The 27,453-nt window shown below is 36.8% G+C and overlaps 1 pseudogene across 1 annotated transcript; it reads left to right on the top strand.

Moving 5' to 3' along the window:
• Positions 1-14,492: 14,492 nt before the first annotated feature.
• LOC309825663 (non-histone chromosomal protein HMG-14-like) lies at positions 14,493-14,799 on the top strand (annotated as a pseudogene). Its single transcript has one exon. The product of its transcript is annotated as a non-histone chromosomal protein HMG-14-like (transcript).
• The last annotated feature ends 12,654 nt before the right edge of the window (positions 14,800-27,453 follow it).

Here is a 27,453-nt window from a genome sequence, read left to right as displayed (position 1 = left end):
ATGAGAAGGAAATTTCTTCAATGTGATAAAGGACATCTATGAAAAGCCCACAGCTACCCTCATGCTTAATGATGAAACATAAACACTTTTCTCCTAAGATCAAGATCAAGATCAATTACTATTTCTATTCAACATTGTAATGAGAATCCTAGCCTGTGCAATAATACAAGGAAAAGAATGGAATACATTGTAAAAGGTAGAAGCAAAACCATCTTTATTTGTGGGCCACAGGATTGCTCATGTAGATTACCCAGAAAAAACTACTAGAAATAATAAGTAAGGTCACAAGATACAAGATTAATATACTAAAATTGACTGTATTTATAATACAAAGATAACATTTAGAAAATGAAATTTAAGGAAAAAGCAGTTTGTCACAATTTTATCAAACTTAAAATACTTAATAATCAATTTAACAAAAGATATGCAATATCTCTACACTGAAAATGACAAAGCATTGCTGAGAAAATTTAAATTTCCAACCAGTTAAGATATATCATATTCATTGTTGGAAGACACAATAATGTCAATGATATCAATTCTCCTTTTAGTGACCTGTAGAGTTGATACAATTACAATAAAAATTGGGATTTTTTTCTGCAGTGTTTTTTTTTGCAGAAATTATAAGCTAATTCTAAAACTGATATGGAAAAATGAAGGATGTAGAAGAGTCAAAATAATCTTGAAAAAAACAGAGTAGGGGGATTTATAATAACTACTTTCAAAACAACGTAAACATAATCATAAATATAACTATAAAATTGCTATGATTAATACTGGCATGTCCTTATGCCATATTTTCATAAGGATAGAAAATAGATCAATGGAACAGAATAGAGATTCTAGAATACATCTACAAGTATATGGTCAATTGATTTTCAACAAATGAACCAAGAAATTTCAATCGGAAAGTAAGTATTTTCAATTAATTTTTCATGATAAACAAAAATTAATACCTAAAAATAAAAGCTAAAACTATAGAAGAAAGCTTAGAGACAAAGATTTCTTAGAGAAAACACGAAAAACAATAATAATAAAAGAAAACTTTTTAAAACTTTTAATGCTTTCTTTTATTTTTTTCTTTTTATTTTTTAACATCTTTATGGAGTATAATTGCTTTATATTGTTGTGTTAATTTCTGCTGTATAACAAAGTGAATCAGCGTATGTATACATATATCTCCATATCCCCACCCTCTGGCGTCTCCTTCCCACTCTCCCTATCCCACCCCTCTAGGTGGTCACAAAGCACCAAGCTGAGCTCCCTGTGCTATGTGGCTGCTTCCCACCAGCCATCTACCTTACATTTGGTAGTGTTTATATGTCAACGAAAAATAAAAGAAAACATTGTTAAAATTTAAAAATTTTAAAACTTCTGCTTTTAAGGAACACCATTCAAAAATACAAAGCAGGCACCAAGTTCAAAGGGAAAATATATGCGTATGAATTTCTATCCAGAATGTATAAAAGAACTTCTAGCTATTAATAACAAAAGTAAAAACTGAATAAAAATGGGCAAACGGTTTGAAGAGATAGGTCAGTAAAGAAGATATATCCATGACAAATAAGGAATGAAAAGATGTACAGCATCACTATTATCAGGGAAATTCAAATTATGATCACAATGAGATATCACTATTCACACTGTGATGGCTAAAATTAAAAATAACAACAACACATATTTGGCAAGTATATGAGTCAACTGAAACTCATATATCTTTCGAAGATGTGTAAAACATCAAAATTACTTTGGAAAACTGTTTGGCAGTTTTTTATAATGTTAAAGTTTCTCCTCCCTAGTGGCCCTGCAATTTCACTCTTAGATAGCTACCTAAGAGAAATGAAAATATATGTCCTCAAAATTATTTGTATAAATAACATTATAGCAGCAGTCTATTCATAATAGTCTATTCATAGTAGACTACAAGAGGATATAACCTAATGCCCATGCACAGGGTAACATATTAACAATTTTAGTATACATTGTTATAATGGAATAGTACTCAGCAATAAAAACATGAATTGCTGATACATACAATAACATAGGCCAATCTAAAAAAACCATTTAATGTGAAAGAATTCACATACAAAATATTATATTCTTAATGATTCTATCTATATAAAGTTCAAGGTTATGCTAAACTAATTAATGGTGGTAGCAATCAGAAGTGTAGTTGCCCATGGGTTGTGGGAGTTGCCTGGAAGTGACAAGGAGGAAAATTTCTGAGAATTATGAGAATACTCTATATCTTGAGTATGGAGGTGTTGGTTATATTCGTGTATACTTTTATCAAAACATTAAATCACATGTGTAAAATTTCGATAGTTCACCTTGATTAAAAAAGCATTTATGATCTGCAGTTGGCTATGAAATCCCTGCTCTGTCTCAATTAATCATTAATATGATAAAATGAAGTTTTTCTCTTAAATTGGTGAGTTTTTTGAGCCAGAAAGTGAAAACCTTAGATATAAAGAATCCCACTACCATTATTTTACAGAGGAGGTAACAGAACCCAGAAAAGTATCTGTCTCAAAGTCACTGAGGAAGAATGAAGCAGTGCTCAGGAAAAAAAAAAAAAAGACATCCTAATCCTAATACATTTAATACTACCTCATAGCATAATTATCCAAAATGATTTAACAGATCCAGACTAAATTTATAAAATCATAAAAAGGTAAAATAAATTATTGGAGGTAAAGTGGAACAAGAATATTAGATAACAAAATAGAATCCTAACATCGTCTTGGTATCTAGACTTCATGGTTTAGTCAAAAATATATTCTATGTTTTTTTAAAAAATAAGCTATCCCATGTCATGATAATATCATTGCCTCTAACGCTAACTTAGCATTAGAGACAATAATATGTTTCGGATGTTTTGGGTGGAAAACAGTTTTATATTCCATATGATAATGTACTATTATTAATCAATATTTACTGAGTACCCCTTATGTGACAACAGTGTCCCGGATTATTTTCTGTTGGAAATTTGAGGATTGAGTCACCATTTAGTCACTTTAAATGGCTTACCTTTTCCATCCACTTAATTATGAGTTAGCATTATAGTCAATAATATTATGATTTCGTGATATAACTTAAGTTTAAAAAATCACAGAAGTACAATTTTGGACTAAGCCAAGAAGCTTAGATACCAGGCCTTGATGTTAGGAGTTCGTTTCATTATCTAATAGAGTTGGAGTTTTTAAGTTTACTTCAATTATTTTATTTTACCTTTTTAATGATTTTATAAATTTAACTTAGGTTTTTGGATAAACTACAATGTAGTATTAAAAGTATTGAGTGTTGAGGATCCAAATGAATCAAATCCCCTGGGCAATTAGTGGTTCCCTATTTGTGATACGTAATTGGATAGAAAATAACAAATGTTTCCCAGATAATAAACAGATACAGAGCCTGACCTCTCTCTCTCTCTCTCCCTAACTAACAACTTATTCTGAGATGTCTGAAAGGTATGAGGCCAAAGAGTAAGGAGGCTTTAGGTCTGATATTCTAGATATAGCTGTTCATGTCCGTAGTAACTCCCAGAATGTGGCAATCCCACCTGCTCTGGGTAGGATCAGCCACTAGATGCTCTTATAGTATCCGTGATGCTTCTTGCCTCCTCAAATATCCTCTGTGTTTGGACAGCACCAAATTACTATCTTACTCAAGTTGGGCACCACCTCTAGAGGGCCCTTCATACCTGGGTGTATACTGACCCTCTGGAACAGTGTGGCTTTCAAACTTTGAGGGAAATCTACAATTAAGAGTATACTTAACACTGTGACCCATTAAATACATACATGCATATATAAAACCAAAACAAACATCACAAAATATACCCTTATTACACGTGATTTTACATTCTATTTAATTCTTAAGTGAGAATCACAACCACCTGAATATTTCATGTTTAATGTGGTACAACTTGCCATCTGAAAAACATTGCTCTAGAAGAAGCAACTAATGGGGACATCATTTTCAATAAAATATTTTTTAAAGAATTTAAAGAAATTTTAGGTTTAGAAGAGTGAAAATTTTCGAACACTTTGAATATGAGGATTCCATATATATTGAACTAATCAGGGATTCTTGTAATGCAGAAAGTAGAGAACAACACTGTTGAAGTTTCTTTTTTTTATTGGGGTATAGCTGTTTTACAATGTTGTGTTAGTTTCTACTGTACAGCGAACTGAAGATTATATACTAATGCTTTCTGCAATACCACTGGGCATTTTTGGTAACAGTTTTTGTTTATTTCAGGATATATCATTATATAATCATACGTGCCACTTCCTGAAAATGTTTACTTTTTATGTTAATACATAAAAGAACATAAACTGGGTTTTAAAAGCATTTTAGAATATATCTTCCACTTTTTCCTTTTTTTCTTGTAAGAAAAATTCACTTTACTGTAGTATTTTGGAATTACACACATCTAGGGTTGGACGGATTCAGATAAGCATACAAATACACACACACCTCAGCTTTGTTCTCTGCTTTCAGTCACTGCCAACTCAGCTCCCCAGTTCAATGCACTGTTTCCACCTCTTACCCAAGAGTTAGATTTAGGCTCAGGGCATGATTCCAGAATTCCCTATGGAGAAAACTATCCATGAAAATTCCCTTGGGAAGGCAACTTGCACCGCTCAGCAAGTCCAACACAGCAGGTTTTCCTCCAGTATCCGAATAGATTCTGCTCTCAGATGAGCATCCCAGGAAACCATGACTTGTGTTGGGGGTCAAGCTATATGAAAAATATGAAACCTATAAACTAGACTCACAGCAGACCAGTGAGATGCATATACTACGAAAGGCAGAGTCAGATCTGCCTCTCTTCTATCTCCTATCATGCAGAGCAAATGATCACTGAAAGGATTGGCAGGTGAAATCATCTACATGTTTCTGTTAAGATTGTGTTTGCCTCAACTTAGAACAACACAAGACAAAGATACTCCAGTGGCATAAGCAAATGGAAACTGACTTTCTCCATGTGATAAGAAGAGCTCCATAGGAAGTCTAGAGCTGGTTTTGTGGGGCTCAGCCACACAACCAGAGACCTGGTTTTTAATTCTTCACTGTCCTTAGCACATTGACCTTTGTCCTTATTCTTAGAGCCACGTGCGCTCAAGATGATGTGGGCTCAGGCCTCACGTTCACACTTAGGCAGAAAAGGAAGAAGGGCAAAAAGGTTAAGAGGAAAAAATACCTTTTCCAGAGAGGCTATGTAGATGCCCTCTCCAAGGACTTTTTCAGAGATCGTATTAAACAGAACACGGCCGTTCCCTTGTTGCTAGAGAAAATGTGAAATCAAGTATTTCTAGTGGTGCATGTTCGTGCCTTGCATTAAAAGAAGTAAAATGAAAACTGGGAAATGACGGTCTGTCTGTCTGTCTGTCTCTCTCTCCCCCTCTCCTTTTTCTGAGTGCTTATAGCTGCAGTTAAATAAACTGCAGTTAAATAAACTGCACATATGACATGAGTCCACTATAGTTCATTTATGGATATCTGAGAAGGGAATTTGGAAGGGAAATAAAATTTGAGTACCTTAAATGTGTGCTAAGCATATTGTTATGCGTTTTGCATATATATATATATATACACATACACACACATATATACATATATATGCATGTTATATATATTCCTAAACATATTTTATCCTATATATTATTATTGTATATATAAACATTATTCTTTATTATCTATCATCATATATACATCTTTTATATATGATATATATTATCCTCAAAACCTAAGAGAAAGGTGTCGTAAAGATATCATTATGTCCATGTTACAGATTGAGAAAATGATGTTCAGACAGATTAAGCAAGCTGCCTATAGCCTTTTAGTGACAAAACTAGAGTCAGGATTCAGACATAATTCTGTCCATAATCCATGCTGCCTTACACATAGAAGATAAAACAGGCAAGAGAAAATATGCATGCAGTGTTTAGCAGTCTGCACACACTTTTAAACTGCTCATTACCAAGGCATTCAAGTCATTAGGAAAATATATTCAGCCAGAAAATAGTCCCCTGTGCCCAATAGTTCATACGCAAGTTTTGAGTGTCTTCCAAGTCCAGCTCTAATGTGACAGGGGCTTGGACAACCTGTTGCCAAGTAAGCATCAGGGCTATATTTTTTACTGGATTGACTAGCTGTTTTAGTGTCACATAGGAACAGCCTGAGGGTAAATGTATCTTCTTGCTCCTGTGTTCTGAATCCCAAATGAACAGGGTTTTGTCATAGTCCCATGCCAGGCACAGCTTTGGCACAAATCCCAGAGCCACCATGTGGCCACCACAGCCCTCAAACTCTTTCCATTCTGGCATAGTGAAAGCAGGATCTGTTCTGAATTGGAAAAGGGAGTCCTACATTGTTCCCCAGAGGAAGAGATTGTGGAGATCAAATAAATTTCACTGATATTATCAAAATATAGCCCACAAATTTCATCACTAGGGAATTTAGGCACATTTCAGATACTGTTTCTTTAACACAGGCTCTGGGATAATTTTCACCATGCTCCACGATGACATGCATAGGATAATAGGGTTTCCTCTTACATAATGCACAATTGTTTAAAGATATGTTATCTCTGCGGAAAAAAAAATGAGACTTTGATTCACTAAAATATACAATAAGAAATGGCTTGACCACAAATACTGAAGCCCATGAGCCTAGAGCCTGTGCTCCACAACAAGAGAAACCAATGCAATGAGAAGCCCCCACTCGCCACAACTAGAGAAAGCCCACACGCAGCAATGAAGACCCAATGCAGCCAAAAATAGTTAATTAATTAATTAATTTAAAAAACCCTTCCTCACCAGGTCCTGAGTTTTTGCCCTCAGTCCCAATTAAAAAAAATAAAAATAAAAAGAAATGGTTTGAATTTTAAAATGGATTGGATTCAGCACAGATATGCAAAACATGTGCTAGAATATTTACATCTCACCTCCTTTAAGAAAATAACCAGGATGGCTCTCACAGTCATTTAAAAAGCTGAAGCTGTCATCCCATTACTATTTAGTTACTGGTATGCTGCCTCTATTACCTGTAGTGACCAATTCTCATGGCAGCAACATATACTGCTTCCTCAAGTGAGAGGGGAAATGACAATCATCCTGCTTCCTTGTGTCTAATGCCTGCTGAAACAAATCATGTCGGGGGAAGTAAAGAAATGAGCTACGGAAAATAATTCCTTCTGTGATTTTCTGCAGGACTGGAAAATAGCTGCATCTCAGGCCAAATAGGGCACATTGCATTAATGGTCATGAATAAGAAGTGGGGACAACAATCATAGGGGACTACTAGACCCACAAACCTGCCTTTTAAGGCTCTGAAATCAGCAGAATGAGCAGAAAATCCTTAACCATGAACTTTCCCATCAAAATCAAAAATATAGGAAAAGCAAGGTTTTTTTTTTCCCGTGATGTTCTATGGGTATGCCATTTTATTCTGCGGTCCCCAAGTAGAGGAAGCAAGAATGATTTACAAAGCCCCAACTTAGTGTTTTTCAAGGCACTTAGCATACTTTTCTTTATTTTCATAGGAGATAGGTTTTATTACTTCCATTTTATAGAAGAGGAAACTGAAGTTATAAGTGGTAAAGAAACGTGTACAAGGTCTCAAGAAAAGAGTTCAAATACTACTGCAGATCAGACTAGTTCTAGAAGCCATTTTCTCTCCTCTATATCATGCTAACACATAGGAAAAATTAGACTCAAAATTTAGACTCAAAATTAAAAAATTTTGGAAATTTTTGGAAAAATTAGACTCAAAATTTTTGGAGCTCAAAAATTACTTTCCTCATTATAACCAATTGTAAGAGTTACAATTACAAGGTGACACTCCTGCGGCAGAGTATGTAGTGATACACTTTCTTGTATTCTACATTTGGGGGCTCAATAAATAATATTGAAGGTCATTTTTTTTTTTTTTTTTTGCGGTACGCGGGCCTCACTGTTGTGGCCTCTCCCGTCGCGGAGCACAGGCTCCGGACGCGCAGGCCCAGCGGCCATAGCTCACGGGCCCAGCCGCTCCGCGGCATGTGGGATCCTCCCGCACCAGGGCACGAACCCGTGTCCCTCGCATCAGCAGGCAGACTCTCAACCACTGCGCCACCAGGGAAGCCCCTGAAGGTCATTTTGAAGAAAGGTGACAAGGATGGGGAAGAATCTGGACATTTTGACATAAGGAAAAGTCAAAGAAAGGGAGGAAATGGAGGAGTCCTGATCAAGGAGCTTGATGAGCATCTTTAATGTAAGAAGGGCTTATATAGGACAGAAAGATTGCACACATTCTGAGGATGAAAGGATAACTGTTAGAAAAAGGAAAATGTCAGCCCACCATAAGAAATGATTTATTGTAATTTGATAATATTTCCAAACCTAATAGGCTACATGATATGGTGTTGACACAGAGGTTTAACAATCCTGTCTGAGAGACTGAAAGGGAACTTCTGTACTGGGCAGAGAATAGGATGAGTTGAACTCATTGTACCACCCACTGTTATTCTTTGATTCTATGATTATAATTCTGTGGGAGCTAAGGTTTTTTGCTTTTGGTGTAGAAGTATTATCGGTATCAGCAGTCCTGGAGCAAAAAGAGAGATGATGCAGAGAAATGAACACCAAAAAGAACATGAGTAAAACACTGATCTAGTCTGGAAGGCCAGTCAGAAATGGGATTTCTAAAGATGCTTCCTTCTTACATTAGATATTTTTGAAACCTAAGAATCAATGGTTTATAAATCTATACTTCTAGATCAAAGCGAAAAAAAGAAACAGGAGAGAGAATGACAAGATTAGACAATAAGATTGTGTAATTAGATTATAAAACTGAAATCAGTTAGGGTAGATTTTAGGGTTCCTTGAGCTTAGTGATTATGTCTTATTCTCCTACTTGTCCAATCCAGCATCTACCATGTATTCTTGGCACAGAGAAGATATTGTTGGCTCTCTCAGAAAAGAGAAAATACTTAACAAAAGACAGAATTCAGATAAATGGAGAGAAATTAGAGGGAATTATGTGCATAATGCAAAAGAAAACATTTTATTCTATGCACACCCTACCCATTGTAGAGGTCAACAAATGCCTGCTGGAATATAAGCTGATTTTGTGCCTAGAAAAAAAGATGCTATGGAATCTTTGACTGATACAAACAAAGGTGAAAGAGATGGAGGGAAACCAGTGTACCTGAACCTGCATATCTTCTATCTAAAAGAAACAGCATAGGGTAGAAATATGTTTTTTTGTTGAACAAGACTCAGTACTCTGGGAATTCTGTTCCCACAGACTGGCTTGATGAGCTGAAGAATCAAGAAATTCCTTAAGTATATGTTTCCATGCATTGCCCACATAAGCCTACCATAGTGATCTAAGATGACTGTGCTAAGGATAGATTTCTAAGCCAGAGGCTGCTATCTATGTGCTAGCCAGAGGTCTATCAGGTGGAATGATATTAGAAGTATTCCACCAGAGACAGTCTTAACTGGTGATTAGCCAAATAGATCTGCTTTAGGACTATTGGATTTAGCAAAAGAAAATACAGGACTCCCAATTAAATTTGAATTTCAGACAGATAACACAGTATTGTTTAGTGTGAGTACATCACAAATTTGCATGGGTCATATTTATACAAAAATATAGTTGCTGTTTATCAGAAATTCAAATCACCGAGTGTCCTGTACTTCATCTGGCAACTCTAGTCAGATTGGAGCTCAATACAGAAACTTACACGGTAATAGAGAAAAAACAGCAGAAGTAATAGAAGAAGAGACAGAGATGAGAAAATGGATGGAATTCATAAATAGGAAGCTATCGTCACCTATTACTGGAGGAACTAAAGGATGACCCAACCACTAGAGCTGCTGCTATGTGAAAAGGATGCTGTGGTACCCCTAATAACACCCCAGTTCCTTAGGAACTCTAACTCTGCTCTGTTGAGACTGTTACCCGGGCTTTCTACTGCTTCACGATTTTGTGCAAAAAAATGCCACTAACTGAAGGAACTGAGTACATTTCTATTATTGATAATCAAGTGCTACAGACACTCTTATTTAGCCACTCAATGTTAATTTCCCCTTTTTCCTTACTATTGAAACCCTGGCTTTAGTTGGGACAGTAATGTGCTTCTATGATCCAAATCAAGCACAGCAATCTGGTTGTCTATGTCACAGCCTCTCCCAGAGGAAAAGAGCAGATGCTGCTAATGTGTTCTCTCTCACCACACTTTTCCTTCCTCAAATCAGAACAGATATGTCAAATGGCAGCAGCTTTCACATGACCATGATGCTGCAGACATAAACAATGAAAGCTAACATGCTAAATGACAGCATCATTGAGCCGCTGAAACAGTTCCAGCAACCACCTTCTAATGGTTATACATCTTGTTATATAAGAAAAACAAACCCTTGTTTGCTTAAGCCACTGTAAATTGAGGTTTCAGTTACTTGCAGCCGTATCCAATCTAACAGATAAATCAACCAAAGGAATCATCTTAGAATCCACTGAACATACTATATTTCTTGACTTCCTTAATCTTTTTAGAATTGCTCCTACATATAATTCCCTCTCATTTCTCTCCTTTTATCTGAATTCCATCTTTTGTTAAATATTATCTCCTTTCTGAGATATTCTATTATCTCAGTCTACATTGATCCCCTTCCTATTTTGATGGTATTTACAGGCTAAAGTTTGAAACTTTTATCTTGTACCTGGGGAATGCGACCCTCTGTTGTTCTATTGTTTGATTTTTGTGCTGTTATGTATGCACTATATCCCTTTATTGGATGCTTAACTTCTAGAAGACAAACACTGCACTCATATTTCTGTTTTTAATGTCTAAGGAAGTGTTTTCTAGATATAAACAGTAAATAAGTATTTGTCTTGACAATGACAACAATAATAATGTTGTTATAGGATATTTGGGGGAATCTGGTAAGACATCTGGCCATGGGTTCTAGAGTAAAGGCTAGTCTAGATGGATTTGCCAAGTCAGCCATAGCCTGAGGGAGAACGAGGAAGGGCAGAAATTTAGCAGGTATGTGACTTTAACAAGTTACTTAGTGTCTGCAAGCTTCATTTTTTCTTCTGTAAAATGAAGGTGAAGATTAAGATGAAGATTAGAAATAATATTGGTAAACACATGCCCCAGTGCTTGTCACATGATAGGCATTAGAACTAGTAGAATTCAGCTTGAATCTCCTAATATATATGGCAACCAAATCATAAGATATTTTTTCAGTGTCGAGAAATGATAAATTTGCTTATTTTCCTTAACAAAATGGACACAAGGAAAGCGAGAATAATACATTTAAAATGCACTGGACTAGTACACAGAAGATCTGGTTCTAACTCTAATTCAGTGGCAAACCTACATCTAAATCAGGTAAGTCTGACTATCAGTATTCTGTTTGTAAAATACAGATAACAGGACTTGATTTATTTGCCTTGTAGAGTTATTACAAAAATCATGTGAAATAATGTATGAAAATTTACCTTGAGAAATACAAAGCATTCATATTGGGGCTTCCCTGCTGGCGCAGTGGTTGAGAATCTGCCTGCTAATGCAGGGGACACAGGTTCGATCCCTGGTCTGGGAGGATCCCACATGCCACGGAGCAACTGGACCCGTGAACCACAACTACTGAGCCTGCGCGTCTGGAGCCTGTGCTCCGCAACAAGAGAGTCCGCGATAGTGAGAGGCCCACGCACTGCAATGAAGAGTGGCCCCCGCTTGCCACAACTAGAGAAAGCCCTCGCACAGAAACAAAGACCCAACACAGCAAAAATAAATAAATTAATTAATAATATTAACTTAGGGGCGGAGAAAGGAATCTATAGATTTGAGAATCAGCAGCAGATGCAAGTTTATTCATAGCTTGAAAAATATTACCCAAATTTCAAATTCCCATTGAGTGATTTAGCACAACTAACACTTAAAAAAATGTTCAATGACAAAATGAGCTAGGCTTTAAGTGGAATTGAGATGAAATTAAAACAGAAAACTCATTTCCCTTGAATGAAATGCAAATGCATTTAAACGCACAAAATGATAGTACTATTTCATTTTTTAAGGGACACTTGTGAAAAACATTAACCACATTTAGAAGTACTATGAAGACTTCATACCTACAGTGTTAGACTAGAAGAGATGGGAGCAGTAGTTCTATCTGCTACAGATGTGCCATACTATGGGTGAGCTCTCAAATTCATGCTCTGCTTGAAGAGGTATAGATTCAGGATCAAAAAATAAAAACTGTCCATCAATACTAGTTATCACTGTATTTCAAAAATGCTTAGAGATATGATCAAGCATTTTTGTTTATTTGGGGATGGGGTAGGGTGAGGAAAAATGTGCAAATGATAAAAATAATCATGCAAAACTAGATTTGTCTGAAAGGCATAAAGTGTTAACTGCGCCAGACCTCTTTCCCACCTTGAGTCAGCAGGCCTTTCTGGAAGAGTCTTTACAGTGTGGGAATCCTATAATTCCAGTGCATTTGACATTTGCCTTCTGAGATGATCATTCTGCCTTCTTGATGGAATTCTCCCTCATTTTCCCAGATGGAAGGACTTGCTTGTTCTTTTAAACTACTGGAGCAGATCTAATCTGTGCTAACCATCTGGGTGTTTTTTACTCCCTTGTAGTGAAATATTTGTGTGCATGTCCTATGTCCCACAGTAGGTTGTGAACCCTCTAAAGATCCATTAAATATAATTTTTGAACCCTACTCCAAGGGTTTCCAGGCCAATGTGTTTAACAAAGAAAATAAACAATAAACACATTGACTGATGGGTAAATTATGCCACCTGAGCCTCTAGCTTTGCTAGAACTCTAACCAGTGGTTATTAGTCTGAGGTTCATTGGCTCCTACAAGATCTATGAGTGATCTTTCATGGTATTCATGAGTCCTAGTTTTATCTATCTCACCATATATCTCCCTATGTTAATTTGGTCTGGTAAAATGAATAATCTATGACTTTCATCAGAATTTCAAAAAGAGTTAAGAAATCATTGCATCTTTTTATTGTAGACTTTCATCCAATAGTTCATGACTTTTGCTGCACATTAGACAGTTTTTAAAATATATGGGTACCACTTCAAAAACTATGGTATAATTGATCTGGGGTGAAGTTTAAGCATAAGTACTTTAAAAAAAAATTCCCTAGAAGATTCTATTGTGCAAACACGGTTGGTCCTCAATCTCAGAATTGCTTTTAGTCGTTGGATATTGAAGCTCTCATGGGCTAGCCTGCTACAGTGACCCCCATTCTGCAGATGTTCTGCCCATTCCTTCAAGTAGTAATTGTCCAGGGAATGCTCTTAATTCAGTGCTTAATCAGGGACATTTGTGCCTCAGACTCCAAAACACTCCCTTCGGTTATTTAAAATTTCTATCACTATTCTCAATGCCCTCTTATCCTTTCGATTCTAGGAGGGAACACAGCATACTTTCTTAATATCAGCTGTGTACCTAGGGAAAGAAAATGCATTAACTGCAGTTTTCAGGGGACATGTCCATATATGGTCACGTTTAAGCAAAAAAAAAAAAAAATAACCTTGGAACGAATAAGACTAGTGATAATTAGAACAGTCCCTTCAGACAGCTGGTGTCATAACCCAGGCAAGAACAGCCTTTTGTCCATTGGGTTTGATTTCATGACTCACAAGGAGAGTCAAAGTTTGATTTCCCTCTCGCATTTCCCCCACATTAAGAATTTGGCAGCATTTGGAATGGAAACAGATTTCTGGGACATTGTCAGATATCTTCTGGGGATTTTTCATGACTACAGTGTTTTTCTCAATTTGCCATTTCCTATAATTAGGCAGCACATCGCACATCTGATTCCTTGAGACAAAATTATTCAGTGTGGATCATACAGCCTCTTTGCTTCTCTGCCTTTCTGAGGCAACCTCTTTGGACATTTCACTCCTTATTAGCAATTCTGCCAAACTGTGAGATGTAGAAGAATCAAAAAAGAAATTCAAATCTAAGTGTTTTTCTTTCTCACGTTTGTTCATGATCAGGTAGGTAAAGAGGTCAGATTTCACAGCTCAGGTTTAATTTATAATTGCCCATGGATGTACAGTATATTTACACCATCCCAGTCCGAACCATACAGAAATGTTTAAAAGCTTAGCTTACTTCATAAACGTCTTTTTAAGCTACATTTTTCTTCCTTTACTGAAAGTGGCAAGTGATTTTTAACTTTTACTTCTACTGCCGCTGAATGACTCTTCTGATGCTAAAGGTCATAACACCAGTGACCGCTTGTGTGTGACCACGATGATCTGACTAACATAAAAGATGACCGGAGAGAAGAAGGAAAGTGCAAGGTCTGGGCCGGCGGGTTTTGTCAGATCGGGTGGGCCGGGCCACCACCTTGGCCGCAGCAACTCTTGTCCCCGCCGGCATTTTCCGCCGAGTTGCCCGGCAGCCGCGATATGCAGCAGGGCTGCGGGAAGTGGCAGCTTCACCGCCGCCATGGTGCCCGAGAGGAAGCTCAGCTCTGCCGAGGGGGCGGCGGAGGAGGAGCCCAAGAGGAGATCGGCGAGGTTGTCAGCTAAACCGGCTCCTGCAAAAGTGGAAACGAAGCCCAAAAAGGAGGCAGGAAAGAATAAATCTTCAGACAAAAGTGCAAACAAAAGGGAAAAGGGGAGCAAAGGGAAAACAGACTGAAGAGGCTAACCAAGAGACTAAAGAAGATGTACCTGCAGAAAATGGAGAAACTAAAAACGAGGAGAGCCCAGCTTCTGATGAAGCCGGAAAGAAAGAAGCCAAGTCTGATTAATATCACACACCTGGTCCTATCAGTGGTCCCTGTCTCTCTTCTTGCACAATCCAGAGGAATATTTTTATCAACTACTTTGTAAATGCCAGTTTTTTAGTAGCTCTAGAAACATTTTTAAAAAGGAGGGAATACCCCCTCATCCCCAATTTTTTACCCTTAAAAATTTTTTAAGGGTAATTTTTTTTTTTTAAGGTGAAATCATTTGCTGGGTGTTTATTTTTTGGTACAACCAGAAAATAGTGAGATATTGAATATGGGAGGCTTTGATTGTCTTCGGTGTCAGCTTAACATTCCACAGATGGGGGTAGCTATTATATCCTATAATACAAAGCATACTAAATGGCATTTGGAGTCAGTTGTGCATTTAATGTCTTGAACACTTTTTTTTTTTTTAATTTTTTTGGAGTGTGGTTGCTTTACAGTGTTGTGTTGGTTTATACTGTGTGGCAAGGTGAATCAGCTGTACATATTCATGCATCCCCTCTTTTTTTGATTTCCTTCGAATTTAGGTCACCACGAAGCACTGGGTAGAGTTCCCTGTGCTCTGTGGTAGGTTCTCATTAGCTATCTATTTTATGCATAGTATCAGTAGTGTATATATGTCAACCCCAATCTCCCAATTCATCCCTCCCTCCCACCCCCAACTTTAAATTACTTCTCTTCCCATATTGTTTTCGGTAGAATTTTTCCTAAAGCAAACCACTCACTCCTTGATCTTGGCTCTCCTGGTCAGAATTTTGTGTGTTCTGTAACATCTTTGGTCGTGGTAGTACAGTTCTAGTAACTTTGTTAATGTACTGTGAATGATTGACAATTTGAGTATATACAGTATATGATATTAAATTGTGAGTTAGTGGGACTTATGACGGAACAGCATATCAATATTTGAAGATATTGGTACTTGCTATCCTGTTAAGGAAAATTTGCCTCCAAATTTTAAGCTGGAAAGTCGCTGCAATAACTTTTCAGAAAAGAACCATAACTACATGATTTTTTAGATTTTTGGTATATATGTTAAGAATTGTGTACAGGGACTTCCCTGATGGCGCAATGGTTAAGAATCCATCTGCCAATGCAGGGGACACGGGTTCGAGCCCTGGTCCAGGAAGATCCCACATGCCGCAGATCAACTAAGCTCGTGCACCACAACTATGGAGCCACATGCCGCAACTACTGAAGCCCACGTGCCTAGAGACCGTGCTCTGCAACAAAGAGAAGCCACCGCAATGAGAAGCCCGGGCACTGCAACGAAGAGTAACCCTCGCTCGCTGCAACTAGAGAAATCTCGTGCACAGCAACGAAGACCCAGTGCAGCCAAAAATAAATTATTTAATTAATTAACTTTAAAAAAAAAGAATTGTGTACAAATTGAAATGTCTGAGTACTGATTCTCAAAACAACCAATAAAGTCTCAATTATGAAAGAAAAATAAAGAAAGAAAGATATGTAGCAGAAAATAAAAATTGCAAGGTCCTATATATAAGGAGGAGTAATTATGCAAGCAGAGGCTAAGGAGGAAGTGACTAAAATGTGACCAAAATATGTCTGTGAATAAAGAAAATCACAAAACCAATAGAAATTTCTGTATTTGTACATCAGTTGGTAGTTCCAGTAGAGCACCCACAGGATGCTGAGTGTTGACAAATCAACCTAAATGGGATGTGTAATCATGAACAAACAACGGCAGGATACGAACAGGACTAGCAGCCTTTACACTCACTGAAGACCAGTCACGGGGAGTGCAGATGCGGTTCCAATTATGAAATATACAGATCCTCAAGGACCTTAGAAAAACAAAGCTTATTTGTAAAGCATGTTGGCCTTCTCATCAGCCTTCATTCTGAGGATGTTAATTTATACTGCTAAGGCTTTAGGGGAGTACTATGACATAGAAATTTAAGATATGTTTTTCAGAGTTAGATAGCCCAGGGTTCAAGTGCAAATTCTCCCATTTATTAGCTGTGTGATTCTGATATCTTTTTTACCTCTGTAAGCTTGGCACAGATAAGTATTAATATCTATTAGCTTCTATTATTATATCATTATTATTACTATAACAGCCATCAGAAATATTATTTACTAAGCATTTAGTGTTATGTTAGGCACTGAGTTAGTTAATGGACTGAGCTCCTGACATCTGAAAGCAGTCTGACATAATAAAGTAAGTTTTCATGATGTGGAGACTTTGACTTGAGTCAGAATCCTACCAATTGTTCCTTTGTGACTTGGGGCAAGTTACCTTGCCATTTTAAAATTTCAATTTCTTCATTTTAAAAATGGAGGTAATAACACCTACCTAACAGTTCTATAAGAGTTAAATGATGATAAGATAACATTTGCTACATGGTTAGTGAGATGTCTGCTGTATAATGGGCTCAAAATAACTATGATCCTTTTTACCCTCTGCAATCTTCCATCCACCAAGTGACAAGGTTGAAGTGGAGAGTGGCCAGGCACATTCTGACCCAAGCATAAGCACTGAGTAACTGCACAAACTAAAGTAAGATTGAATGCACATGCATGGTCAGATGAGGGATCAGAGTAGAACAAGGGGTGATGAAACCACCATTGAACAGCCAGCACTGATGGCTGTTATAGTAATAATAATAATATAATAATAGAAGCTAATAGATATTAATACTTATTTGTGCCAAGCTTACAGAGATATAAAAGATATCAGAATCACACAGCTAATAAGTGGGAGAATTTGCACTTGAACCCTGGGCTATCTAACTTTAGACATAGAAGGGTCAAGAAATGTTAATTATTAGTGGGTGAGATTATTTTAAACAATGTCTTATAAGAAAACATAGGGAAAAGCTAATTTCTGTAGGCTTCCAAAGACCTTATAAAGACCTGAGAGTTAATCATCTTGTAAATATACCTCCGATTGACTGGCATGTTTAGAAGATTTGTCTATTTTATAACATCTAGTACTGAAAGCCTGCGCAGAGGTTCAATGGATGCAAAAGACTTATTTTGTTGCTATTGTTCTAAGTATAACCATCAGAAAATTAATAAGCTGGGTCAGTTAAGTTGGCCTTTTCATGATGATGTGTATCTTGCTTATTTAATTAGTGTCCATTGTCTTCATTACAGTTAGCATTTCAAAATGGTATTGATTGAGAACTGAATTGGCCACAAAACACTGTATTTGTATTTACACATTTATTCTCAAGATTAATTTTTAAAATCAAATCTCCTTTTTTCTGGGCTTTCTCTAACAAAAATGGTTAAATAAACAAATCATTAGGCTAAGAACAGAAGTGCCTCCACAAGTCCAATAGCCCAATTTAACTCATTACTGATGAATCTTAGGCATGACATATGACATCCAAATTTCCAGAAAGCAAAACGTCTGCACAGTTTTGTCAATTATTATAACGAATGGCAGCTTACAAATATGTTAAACCAAAAGAAAGAAAGAAAAGTTGTAACATGTCACTGGCTCTTGTTTTCTGAGATCCATTCTCTTCCCTCTGTCATTAAATTAACTTGTTCCTGTTGGATTACATAAATACAGCATGCTGTAACCAGTATCTGCCCTGTATGAAAATGCTTTTAGGAACAGGCAATGGCTGTAATACTCGTTATTCAAACTTCCAATTTTTCTTCTATTTAATAATAACTTTATTTGTAACATTAGCGTTGATTTCATTCCAACCTCTTTTCTCAAGATGCAGGAAGATTGGGCTCCTGAGGCCCTTTTACAAATACAGTAAAAAAACAGTTAGGAATTATTTTCTAATAGTGCAGGCAGGAGGAGATTTCTTCCCAAGGGCAAAGCATGAACTCCCAACACTTGCCCTCCTGGGGCCTTAACTTGAGTTCCAAGTGCTCTTGCTGAGTCAACTTTGGGAAAGCAGTCAGGTGTCTTTGAATTCAACAGATGTGCTTCGCATATGAGAGAGAAGATCACACCATCAAGGGCATTGAAAATATTATTTTGTAAACCTTAGTTAAAAGGTATGACGGACGTTAGACAAAGGGTCTTGGTTTATTTCTCAGAGAAATTGTCTAAAGGAGACATAGATTTGGAGAGTAGGGGGCAGTTGTTCCCACTCTTGGCTGCTTTACTATCTAAAAAAAACAATGACCTTGGCAAAGTGATTTCTAATTTCTCCCTTTCCGTGGAAGCAATACTCAAGAATGAACATATAGTGTCCTACATATACTCAGGGTGGGAAAGCAAAAATATTAGAATTTGCCCTGTCACAATGTATATTCTAGGAAAACACATTGGTAACCCTAGTATGGGCTATAATTAACTCTTTTTTTAAAACATTCATAGGGTTTTTAAAAAAATTAATATTGTTTTTAACATCTTTAGTGGAGTATAATTGCTTTACAATGGTGTGTTAGTTTCTGCTGTATACCAAACTGAATCAGCTATACATATACATATATCCCCATATCTCCTCCCTCTTGCATCTCCCTCCCACCCTCCCTATCCCACCCCTCTAGGTGGACACAAAGCACTGAGCTGATCTCCCTGGGCTATGTGGCTTCTTCCCACTAGCTATCTATGTTACATTTAGCAGTGTATATATGTCCATGTCACTCTCTCACTTTGTCCCAGCTTACCCTTCCCCCTCCCCATGTCCTCAAGTCCATTCTCTACATCTGGGTCTTAATTCCTGTCTTGTCCCAAGGTTCTTCAGAACCTTTTTTTTTTTTTTTTTTTTTTAGATTCCATATATATTTGTTAGCATATGGTATTTGTTTTCCTCTTTCTAACTTACTTCACTCTGTATGACAGTCTCTAGGTCCATCCACCTCACTACAAACAACTCAATTTTGTTTCTTTTTATGGCTAATATTCCACTCTATATATGTGTCACATCTTCTTTATCCATTAATCTGTCGATGGACACTTAGGTTGCTTCCATGTCCTAGCTATTGTAAATAAAGCTGCAATGAACATTGTGGTACATAACTCCTTTTGAATTATGGTTTTCTTAGGGTATATGCACAGTAGTGGGATCTGGGTCATATGGTAGTTCTAGTTTAAGATTTTTAAGGAACCTCCATACTGTTCTCCATAGTGGCTGTATCAATTAACATTCCCACCAACAGTGCAAGAGGATTCCCTTTTCTCCACACCCTCTCCAGCATTTATTGTCTGTAGATTTTTTTAAGATGGCCATTCTGACCTGTGTGAGGTGATACCTCATTGTAGTTTTGATTAGAATTTCTCTAATGATTAGTGATGTCGAGCATCGTTTCATGTGTTTGTTGGCAATCTGTATACCTTCTTTGGAGAAAAGTCTATTTAGGTCTTCTGCCCATTCTTGGATTGCATTGTTTGTTTTTCTTGATATCGAGCTGCATGAGCTGCTTGTAAATTTTGGAGATTAATTCTTTGTCAGTTGCTTCATTTGCAAATATTTTCTCCTATTCTGAGGGTTGTCTTATCATCTGGTTTATGGTTTCCTTTGCTGTGCAAAAACCTTAAGTTTCATTAGGTCCCATTTGTTTATTTTTGTTTTTATTTCTATTTCCCTAGGAGGTGATTCAAATAGGATCTTTCTATGATTTATGTCATGGAGTGTTCTGCCTATGCTTTCCTCTAAGAGTTCTATAGTGTCTGGCCTTACATTTAAGTCTTTAATCCATTTTGAGTTTATTTTTGTGTATTGTGTCAGGGAGTGCTCTAATTTCATTCTTTTACATGTAGCTGTCCAGTTTTCCAAGCACCACTTATTGAAGAGGCTGTCTTTTCTACATTGTATATTCTTAGATCCTTTATCAAAGACAAGGTGATCATATGTGCATGGGTTTATCTCTGGGCTTTCTATCCTATTCCATTGATCTATGTTTCTGTTTTTGTGCCAGTACCAGACTGTCTTGATTACTGTAGCTTTGTAGTATAGTCTGAAGTCTGGGAGCCAGATTCCTCCTGCTCTGTTTTTCTGTCTCAAGATTGCTTTGGCTATTTGGGGTCTTTTGTGTTTACATACAAATTGTGAAATATTTTGCACTAGTTCTATGAAAATGCCATTGGTGGTTTGATAGGGATTGCACTGAATCTGTAGATTGCTTTGGGTAGTATAGTCATTTTCACAATGTTAATTCTTCCAATCCAAGAACATGGTATATCTCTCCATCTGTTTTATCATCTTTAATGTCTTTCATAAGTGTCTTGTAGTTTTCTGCATACAGGTCATTTGTCTCCTTAAGTAGGTTTATTGCTAGGTATTTTATTCGTTTTGTTGCAGTGGTAAATGGGAGTGTTTCCTTAATTTCTCTTTCAGATTTTTCATCATTACTGTATAGGAATGAAAGAGATTTCTGTGCATTAATGTTGTATCCTGCTACCTTACCAAATTCATTGATTAGTCCTAGTAGTTTCCTGGTAGCATCTTTAGGATTCTCTATATATAGTATCATATCATCTGCAAGCAGTGACAGTTTTACTTCTTCTTTTCTGATTTGGATTCCTTTTACTTCTTTTTCTTCTCCGATTGCTGTGGCTAAAGCTTCCAAAACTATGCTGAATAATAGTAGTGAGAGTGGGCAACCTTGTCTTGTTCCTTATCTTAGTGGAAATTGTTTCAGTTTTTCACCGTTTAGAAGGATGTTGGTTGTGGGTTTTCATATATGGCCTTTATTATGTTGAAGTAAGTTCCCTCTATGCCTACTTTCTGGTGGGTTTTTATCATAAATGGATGTTGAATTTTGTCAAAAGCTTTTTCTGCATCTATTGAGATGATCATACGTTTTTTTCCCTTCAAGTTTTTAATATGGTGTATAACATTGATTGATTTGTATATATTGAAGAATCCTTGCATTTTTGGGATAAACCCCACTTGATCATGGTGTATGATCCTTTTAATGTGCTGTTGGATTCTGTTTGCTAGTGTTTTATTAAGGCTTTTTACATCTATGTTCATCAGTGATATTGGCCTGTAGTTTTCTTTTTTTGTGTGACATCTTTTTTTTTTTTTTTTTTTGCATTACACGGGCCTCCTACTGTTGTGGCCTCTCCCATTGCAAAGCACAGGCTCCGGACACGCAGGCTCAGCGGCCATGGCTCACGGGCCCAGCCACTCTGCGACATGTGGGATCCTCCCAGACCGGAGCACGAACCCATATCTCCTGCATCAGGAGGCGGACTCTCAACCACTGCGCCACCAGGGAAGCCCTGTGTGACATCTTTGTGTGGTTTTGGTATAGGAGTGATGGTGGCCTCATAGAATGAGTTTGGGAGTGGTCCTCCTTCTGCTATATTTTGGAAGAGTTTGAGAAGGATATGTGTTAGCTCTTCTCTAAATGTTTGATAGAATTCGCCTGGGAAGCCATTTGGGTCCTGGGCTTTTGTTTGTTGGAAGATTTTTAATCACAGTTTCAGTTTCAGTGCTTGTGGTTGGTCTGTTTATATTTTGTATTTCTTCCTTGTTCAAACTCAGAAGTTTGTGCTTTTCTAAGAATTTGTTCATTTCTTCCAGTTTGTCTATTTTATTGGCATATAGTTTCTTGTAGTAATCTCTCGTGATCCTTTGTATTTCTGCAGTGTCAGTTGTTACTTCTCCTTTTTCATTTCTAATTCTATTGATTTGTGTCTTCTCCCTTTGTTTCTGGATGAGTCTGGTGAATGGTTTATCAATTTTTTTATCTTCTCAAAGAACCATCTTTTAGTTTTATTGATCTTTGCTATCATTTCCTTCATTTCTTTTTCATTTATTTCTGACCTGATGTTTCTGATATCTATCCTTCTGCTAACTTTGGGGGTTTTTTGTTCTCCTTTCTCTATTTGCTTTAGGTGTAAGGTTAGGTTGCTTATTTGAGATGTTCCTTGTTTCTTGAAGTAGGATTTTAGTGCTATAAACTTTCCTCTTAGAACTGCTTTTGCTGCATCCTATAGGTTTGGATCATCATGTTTTCATGGTCATTTGTCTCTTGGTAGTCTTTAATTTCCTCTTTGATTTCTCTGTAATCTCTTGCTTATCTATTAGTGTAGTGCTTAGCCTCCATGTGTTTGTGTTGTTTACATTTTTTTCCTGTAATTTATTTCTAATCTCAGAGCATTGTGGTAGGAGGAGATGCGTAACACAATTTCAATTTTCTTAAATTTACCAAGTCTTGATTTGTGACCCAAGATTGGATCTATCCTGGAGAATGTTCCATGCACACTGGAGAACTGTAATCTGTTGTTTGGGATGAAATGTCCTATAAATATCAATTAAGTCCATCTTGTTTAATGTATCATTTAAAGCTTGTTTCCTTATTTATTTTCATTTTGAATGATCTGTCCATTGGTGAAAGTGGGCTGTTAAGGGCCCCTATTATGAATGTGTTACTGTCGATTTCCCCTTTTATGGCTGTTAGTATTTGCCTTATGTATTGAGGTGCTCCTGTTTTGGGTGCATAAATATTTACAATTGTTATATCTTCTTGGATTGATCCCTTGATCATTATGTAGTGTCCTTCTTTGTCTCCTTAATAGTCTTTATTTTAAAGTCTATTTTGTCTGATATGTGAATTGCTACTCCAGCTTTCTTTTGATTTCCATTTGCATGGAATATCTTTTTCCATCCCCTACCCTTCACTCTGTATGTGTCCCTAGGTCTGATGTGGGTTTCTTGTAGACAGCATATATACAGGTCTTGTTTTTGTATCCATTCAGTCAACCTATATATTTTGGTTTGAGCATTTAATCCGTTTATATTTAAGGTAGTTATCGATATGTATGTTCCTATTACCATTTTCTTAACTGTTTTGGGTTTGTTATTGTAGGTCTTTTCCTTTTCTTCTGTTTCCTGCCTAGATAAGTTCCTTTATCATTTGTTGTACAGCTGGTTTGGTGGTGCTGAATTCTCTTAGCTTTTGCTTTTCTGTAAACGTTTTCATTTCTCTGTCAAATCTGAATGAGATCCTTGCTGAGTAGAGTAATCTTGGTTGTAGGTTTTTTACTTTCATTACTTTAAATATGTCTTTCCACTCCCTTCTGGCTTGCAGAGTTTCTGCTGAAAGATCAGCTATTAACCTTAAGAGGATTCCCTCGTACATTATTTGTTGCTTTTCCCTTGCTGCTTTTAATATTTTTTCTTTGTATTTAATTTTTGATAGTTTGATTAATATGTGTCTTGGTATATTTCTCCTTGGGTTTATCCTGTATGGGACTTTCTGTGCTTCCTGGACTTGCTTTACTATTTCCTTCCCCATATTAGGGAAGTTTTCAAGTATAATCTTTTTAAATATTTTCTCCGTCCCTTTTTTTTTTCTCTTCTTCTCTGGGACCCCTATAATTTCAATATTGGTGTATTCAATGTTGTCCCAGGAGACTCTGAGATTGTCCTCAATTCTTTTCATTTTTTTTTTCTTTATTACACTCTGTGATAGTTATTTGCACTATTTTATCTTCCAGGTCACTTATGCATTCTTCTGCCTTGGTTATTCTGCTATTGCTTCCTTCTAGAGAATTTTTAATTTCAGTTATGTGTTGTTCATCATTGTCTGTTTGCTCTTTAGTTCCTCTAGGTCCTTGTTGAACGTTTCTTTTATTTTCTCCATTCTATTTCCAAGATGTTGGATCACCTTTACTATAATTACTCTGAATTCATTTTCAGGGAGACTGCCTATTTCCTCTTCATTTTTTTTTTTTTTTTTTTTTGGTCTGGTGGGATTTTACCTTGCTCCTTTGTCTGCTGTGTATTTCTCTGTCTTCTTATTTTGCTTAACTTAATGTATTTGGGGTCTCTTTTTTGCAGGCTGCCAGGCCGTTCTTCCCATTTTTTTGGTCTCTGCTCTCAGTGGGTTAAGGTAGTTAAGTGGGTTGTGTAGACTTCCCGGTGGATGGGACTGGTGTTTGTGTTATTGTGGATGAAGCTGGATCTTGCCTTTGTCTTGGGCAGGACCACGTCTGGTGGTGTGTTTTGGGGTGTTTGTGAACTTATTATTATTTTAGGCAGTCTCTCTGTTAATGGGTGGGGTTGTGTTCCTGTCTTGCTAGTTGTTTGGCATATGGTGTCCAGCACTGTAGCTTGCTGGTTGTTCAGTGGAGCTAGGTCTTAGTGTTGAATTGGAGTCTCTGGGAGAGCTTTTGCCGTTTGATATACATGGAGCCAGGAGGTCTCTGGTGGGCCAATGTGCTGAACTCAGCTCTCCCACCTCAGAGTCACATGCCTCACACCTGGCCGGAGCACCTAAAGCCTGTCAGCCACACGGCTTGGAAGCAAAGTGAGAAAAAACAGAAAGAAAGAAAGAAAAAGAAAGAAAGAAAGAAAGAAAGAAAGAAAGAAAGAAAGAAAGAAAGAAAGAAAGAAACTAAAGAAAAGAAAGTGTTTTTTGTTTGTTTGTTTGTTTTTTTATACTGCAGGTTCTTATTAGTCATCAAGTTTATACACATCAGTGTATACATGTCAATCCCAATCACCCAATTCAGCACACAACCTTCCCGAACCCACGGCGGTTTCCACCCTTGATGTCCATACCTTTGTTCTCTACATCTCTGTCTCAACTTCTGGCCTGCAAACCGGTTCATCTGTACCATTTTTCTAGGTTCCACATACATGCGTTAATATACGATATTTGTTTTTCTCTTTCTGACTTACTTCACTCTGTATGACAGTCTCTAGATCCAACCACTTCTCAACAAATGACTCAATTTTGTTCCTTTTTATGGCTGAGTAATATTCCATTGTATATATGTACCACAACTTATTTATCCATTCATCTGTCGATGGGTATTTAGTTTGCTTCCATGACCTGGCTATTGTAAATAGAGCTGCAATGAACATTGGGGTGCATGTCTCTTTTTGAATTATGGTTTTCTCTGGATATATGCCCAGTAGTGAGATTGCTGGATCATATGGTAATTCTAGTTATAGTTTTGTAAGGAACCTCCATACTGTTCTCCATAGTGGCTGTATCAGTTTACATTCCCACCAACAGTGCAAGAGGCTCCCCTTTTCTCTGCATCCCCTCCAGCATTTGTTGTTTGTAGATTTTCTGATGATGCCCATTCTAACTGGTGTGAGGTGATACCTCATTGTACTTTTGATTTGCATTTCTCTAATAATTAGTGATGTTGAGCAGCTTTTCATGTGCTTCTTGGTCATCTGTATGTCTTCTTTGGAGAAATGTCTATTTAGGTCTTTTGCCAATTTTTGGATTGTGTTGTTAGCTACTTTAATATTGAGCTGCATGAGCTGTTTATATATTTTGGAGATTAATCCTTTGTTGATTCATTTGCAAATATTTTCTCTCATTCTGAGGGTTGTCTTTTTGTCTTGTTTTTGGTTTCCTGTGTTGTGCAAAAGCTTTGAAGTTTCATTAGGTCCCATTTGTTTATTTTTGTTTTTATTTCCATTACTCTAGGAGGTGGATCAAAAAAGATCTTGCTGTAGTTTATGTCAAAGAGTGTTCTTCCTATGTTTTCCTCTAAGAGTTTTATAGTGTCCAGTCTTACATTTAGGTCTCTAATCCATTGTGAGTTTATTTTTGTGTATGGTGTTTGGGAGTGTTCTAATTTCATTCTTTTACATGTAGGTGTCCAGTTTTCCCAGCACCACTTATTGAAGAGACTGTCTTTTCTCCATTGTATATCTTTGGCTTCTTTGTTAAATTAGTTGACAATAGGTGTGTGGGTTTATCTCTGGGCTTTCTATCTTTTTCCATTGATCTATGTTTCTGTTTTTGTGCCAGTACCATATTGTCTTGATTACTGTAGGTTTGTAGTATAGTCTGAAGTGAGGGAGTCTGATTCCTCCAGCTCCATCTTTTCCCTCAAGACTGCTTTGGCTATTCGGGGCCTTTTGTGTCCCCATACAAATTTTAAGGTGATTTGTTCTAGTTCCATAAAAAATGCCATTGGTAATTTGATAGGGATTGCATTGAATCTGTAGATTGCTTTGGGTAGTATAGTCATTTTCACAATATTGATTCTTCCAATCCAAGAACATGGTATATCTCTCCGTCTGTTGGTATCATCTTTAATATCTTTCATCAGTGTCTTATAGTTTTCTGCATACAGGTATTTTGTTTCTCTAGGTAGGTTTATTCCTAGGTATTTTATTCTTTTTGTTGCAATGGTAAATGGGAGTGTTTCCATAATTTCTGTTTCAGATTTTTCATCATTAGTGTATAGGAATGCAAGAGATTTCTGTGCATTAATTATATATCCTGCAACTTTACCAAATTCATTGATTAGCTCTAGTAGTTTTCTGGTGGCATTTTTAGGATTCTCTATGTATAGTATTATGTCATCTGCAAACAGTGACTGCTTGACGTCTTCTTTACCAATTTGTATTCCTTTTATTTCTTTTTCTTTTCTGATTGCCATGGCTAGGACTTCCAAAATTATGTTAAATAATAGTGGTGAGAGTGGACATCCTTGTCTCCTTCCTTATCTTAGAGGAAATGCATTCAGTTTTTTACCATTGAATATGATGTTTGCTGTGGGTTTGTCATATACGGCCTTTATTATATTGAGGTAGGTTCCCTCTATGCCCACTTTCTGGAGAGTTTTTATCATAAATGGGTGTTGAAATTTGTCGAGCTTTTTTTGCACCTATTGAGATGATCATATGGTTTTGATTCTTCAATTTGTTAATATGGTGTATCACATTGATTGATTTGTGTATATTGAAGAATCCTTGCATCCCTGGGTTAAATTCCACTTGATCTTGGTGTATGATCCTTTTAATGTGTTGC

The sequence above is a fragment of the Grampus griseus genome (assembly GCF_964374135.1).
Source record: "Grampus griseus genome assembly, chromosome: 8".
Classification (NCBI taxonomy): Eukaryota; Metazoa; Chordata; class Mammalia; order Artiodactyla; family Delphinidae; genus Grampus; species Grampus griseus.
The sequence above is the reverse complement of the archived record's forward strand: the minus strand, read 5'-3'. Positions and strand labels throughout refer to the sequence as shown.